Source organism: Berghia stephanieae, chromosome 8, assembly GCF_034508935.2.
Source record: "Berghia stephanieae isolate SIO BIC M18660-M18661 chromosome 8, UCSD_Bste_1.3, whole genome shotgun sequence".
Classification (NCBI taxonomy): domain Eukaryota; kingdom Metazoa; phylum Mollusca; class Gastropoda; order Nudibranchia; family Aeolidiidae; genus Berghia; species Berghia stephanieae.
Window position 1 is genome coordinate 11,550,001 of NC_088367.1, and position 5,000 is coordinate 11,555,000.

The window sequence follows — 5,000 nt, forward strand, 5'->3', positions numbered from 1 at the left end:
GCTATTATACTGTTTATATTCAATTTATCCTGATCTGCCATTAAATAAGATTACAACAGCTGAAATCTGACATTCTGGGGGGTTTTTTTGGACGATTTTTGACATGGTGACTCATTTTTCTAATCAGTTCGTTTCTGTGTTTTCTATTTTTGAAAATTATTATTATTATTATTGAGTATTAGTCTTTGTAATTTGTCAGTCATATGTTAGTTTAATGTACTCAAATTTTATGGCCGAGTGACTTCCCATTGCAGCATTGGTTTGACTTCAAAAGAGTAACATTTACTGTAAAACTTCCATAAAAAGCACCATCAGATTCAAAATTCTAATGATTACACCATCGGTTTGACTTAAAAGAGTAACATTTACTGTAAAACTTCCATAAAAAGCACAATCAGATTTGATCAAAATCCTAATGATTACAACATTGGTTTGACTTAAAAGAGTAACATTTACTGTAAAACTTCCATAAAAAGCACAATCAGATTTGATCAAAATTCTAATAATTACAACATTGGTTTGACTTAAAAGAAGAGCAATTACTGTAATACTTCGTTAAAAAAAGACATGAGATATGATCCAAACCATTATGAATATCCAATTACAGTATTGGTTTGACTTTGAAAAACAACAATTATTGTAAAACTTATAAAAGCACAGAGACAGATTGTTTTCAAAAAATTTCTTTACAATTAGCGCCTCGCAGTTGACATGAACTGAATGACTTGGAAATTGAAGTTTTTTGTTGTTGTTGTCTAATTAGACAGATATAAGCATTTATTTTGATACAAATCAAATTTCACCTTTTAAACATAGTTTGACCTGTTCCAATCCAATAAAGCGGTCTTGCCATTTGACAACTTCCCTATTAATAGTTAGATACATTAAGAAGTCCGCTTAAAGAGAAGCCCTCAGGGATGTGAAAAACTGTTTACATAATCCGAAGTTTACATTTTCCAAATTTCTAGGAATATAAAAGTTCCTTTAGAAGAGTAAACTCAAATTAAATACAGAACTTATCTTGAAAATGATATTTTAAATTCAATTATTTTAAGATTGTGTCGTTTTAATTTTGGATTTTACACCTAAGTACGATGAGAGAATGTGAGTAAAGACCCTTCTCTTCAGACTCAACTATGCGCCGAGCGAGCGAGGCTCGAACCGCCAGGACCTTCCGATCCGAAAGCGAGTGTTATACCACAAGACCACATCATAGCCACACAAGTAGTATAAGACTGAATCGTTTTAGTTTTAGTCATAGCTCTCTATAGTACATGCCATCAGCCGAATAAATCAATTATATAGTAAGGAGTATTTACCTCAATAAACAGCAGCCGAAAGTAAACTTAATGGTTCTGTCGCATTGTGCTCAAAGCCCTCTGTCCATTTACAGGTAGATGCGCGGTATAAATGTTTATCATTATTAAATTACTTGAGGACACTGCGCATCGCCTGTGTTACCTCACAAAATCCTAGAGATTTTTGCTATTTTTCGAAATTGGAATTTTAAAAAATAAAACATGCGCATGTGCATAGATATTTTTATTCAACTATCATTAACATGTCGAAATTAAAAACATAAACGTTGATACTACGCCTATTATTTGTTTAATAAAAAAATGTAATAATAAATAAGCATGGGGGTAAAGGTAACCCGGATAAACTATGCACGGATATTGTCGGTGTTAGGATTTAGTGAGTTTTTTTAAAGTAATGAATAATGCTCACGATATTTGGGGCTGACTGAGTCGGATATTGGGCATATAGTAGCGATGGATATGGGTTTCAAACTTTCTTTATGAAGATGTGAAGCGTATTATGGTATATCATGACATAGAAAAATGTAACTGTTTATTTATAGATGTATCTAAATGTAAATTTGTAGCAACAAATAATTTATTTCATGAATGAAATCAGATTAATGCATCCATTTGGTTTAACTGGGTTTTTTTTAAAGTAATAACCCATGTTTATGTTATATTATTATTATTATTATTATTATTATTATTATTATTATTATTATTATTATTATTATTATTATTATTATTATTATTATTATTATTATTATTATCAGCCAAGATTTTTGTTAAGTTTTATTTAGCATCGATGTTATAATGCGCTATATATAGAAAATGTAATTCATTATTATTATTATTATTATATTATTATTATTATTATTATTATTATTATTATTATTATTATTATTATTATTAATTTTATTTATTATTATTGTTTATTATTATTATTATTATTATTATTGTTATTATTATTATTATTATTATTATTATTATTATTATTATTATTATTATTATTATTATTATTATTATTATTATTATATTATTATTATTATTATTATTATTATTATTATTATTATTATTATTATTATTATTATTCATGTTACAAGTACATACGTATTATTCTGCGACATGATTTTTAAGTTAGTTTCCACCAAACAAGGTTATGATAAAATGCTTTATAAATTTATAATAATATTTTCACAAATGACCCGATCCAATCTCCTTTAAAATCGATCACGGCCAGCTTCCCTCCCCCCCCCCCCTTCCCCCCCCCCCCCCACCCCCCCCATCTCCTCTCCCTCCCACATCGACTCTCTATAAGAACAGACTCGATTCTCGTATTAAACAAAATAATCACAAGCCTAGTCTGTGCTACATTCGCAATCCACGAGCTCTGCCGTCAACTGGATATACCGTCAAGTTTTCCAATACCAAGTGTGTGTCGATATAGCGAAGTTTTATTGTATATCCTCGCAGCCCTAATAAATAGCACGATACTGCCAGAAAAAAAACGTAGGCTCCGTCAAATTACAAGGCCGGACGCCACCACCACAATAGCGTGAATAGTGAGTTGTATTCAACTGTACAACCAATCGTCGCCTCGTATTGTGATGATGTAATTTTCAGTTAGTGTCAGGCTACGTTTTTACGAATGGCTAAGGTATAGATGGTATGCGCTTGGCTTAGAAGCTCATAACATTGCCATCCGGAAGTATAACGGACCAACACACAAAACTGTGTGTATCCATGAACGTTTATAGTCGGGTTAATATAGTTCAGTGAGCATTACTCATAACGCGGATGGCAAAAAAACAATAACAAAGACCTGAGTGACGTCATCTTCGAACTATCTATAACATAACGATGGCTACGGTCACGTTCACTTATAGCCTGATACCATAACATGTTTTGTGACGTCACTTTAGGTAAGTGTCAGGCTCTGAGTTTACAACTTATGGCTACGATGTACCCGACTGTCACGTACATCGACAAAATGCCTTTTTTCTCACCGTGGCCTGGAAATTCTTATTTCATAATTAATTTGTTTGTTGGATGCAAATATCCAACAATTTACCCCCCAAAACCCTTATCTTTAAATAGAGTCTTTTTTAAAATAAAGCCATATCACCAAGTCTCTATTTTCAAAACAAAAATGTCGTTTTACTGATCAATTTAAAGGATGAAATAATGAAAATATGGAGTAAGAATTTTCTGGTTACAGTCCACTCCGGATAATTGCAACTTCCTGTTAATCGCAACATTTTCGCAAATCCCAAGCTGTTGCGATTATCCGGAGTGGACTGTATTATGTAAATGAGGCGTGTATACCAGTGTGCTTCATTATAAATGTTCTGTTCTTAATGATTTACCACAATTAATTAATGATCTTAATGATTTACTACAATTAATGCTCTTATTTCATTATCGAGTGATGCAGAAAGGAACTATATAAAGATTACAAAGTGATGTTGCATTTGTTATTATACATAATTCAGTAATCTATATGTGATAATCTATATATTATTATTGCTATCATTATTATTCGTATTATTACCATTATCATCACCACCATTTATATTATTCTCATTGCCATTGTCATTATTATTATTACTATTATTATGTAATTATTTAAATATTGATGACTCGAGTAATGTTTTCGAGATGACTCCTAATGATTTCTTTCGTTTCGTTTCTAAATTTTCATTCAGATTACATGCTTTCCGCCATGTCTTTTAAAATATGAATTTTGCTTTGTTTTATCATGTTTGTTTGTTTGTTTGATTGTGTGTGTTTGTGATTTGAGAAAAAAAAACATTTTGAGATTTTTTAATTTGAGACACCCGCCGTCCGTCCAGCTGAGATTATTGAAATCTAGGGCAGTGATTTGAATGTAGTCTATGTAGACATTTAGGATTGAGCCTTGCTTAGCAGGACAACGATGTTATGTGGTAAGGTGACTGACTAGGTACTTTCCTAGGTCGCCTTCTGTACTTTCGACAGATCAAAAGAGACTGAAGCTTTATTGTGCGCGATGTCGTTTGATTAGCATAATAAAAAGTAGGATTTATATCTACACATAAATATTATAGATATAATTTACGGTAGAGAACTATAGTCGTGACCTCCCAGCCTTCGTCACTTCCGGTTCCGATCTCCTTTTTAATCAACAATATCACGATCAGTGTAATGTGTTACCATTCTCATCAAATAGACTTCATTAATTAATGAGCTCAATCGTCTTTCCAACCAGAATAGTGAATGAATGACGTAAAACCCGGTCGCCTGGCATTTTCTGATGCAGGTTGCACCGTGTGTTATGAGAAAAGAAGAAGTTTCTCGGCTTTATGGAATATATGATGAATTGTTATTGAAAAAAAAGGAGATTACAACCGGAAGTCGGGGAAATATGACGTCACATTATTATTATTAATCAATTATTATTATATCTAATTATTATTATTATTATTATTATTATTATTATTATTATTATTATTATTATTATTATTATTATTATTATTATTATTATTATTATTATTGTTAATTGTCTCAAGATGAGGTGAAGGACGAAATATAGAGTTTATAAAACAGCGATCTAAGAGTATCTAGCCTGTCTTTCTTAAGATTATCATGTTAAAAATACTATTGCATTACATGTAGTATATTTATATGCCTGGCTGATGTTGAGTCCTTACAAATGTTGAG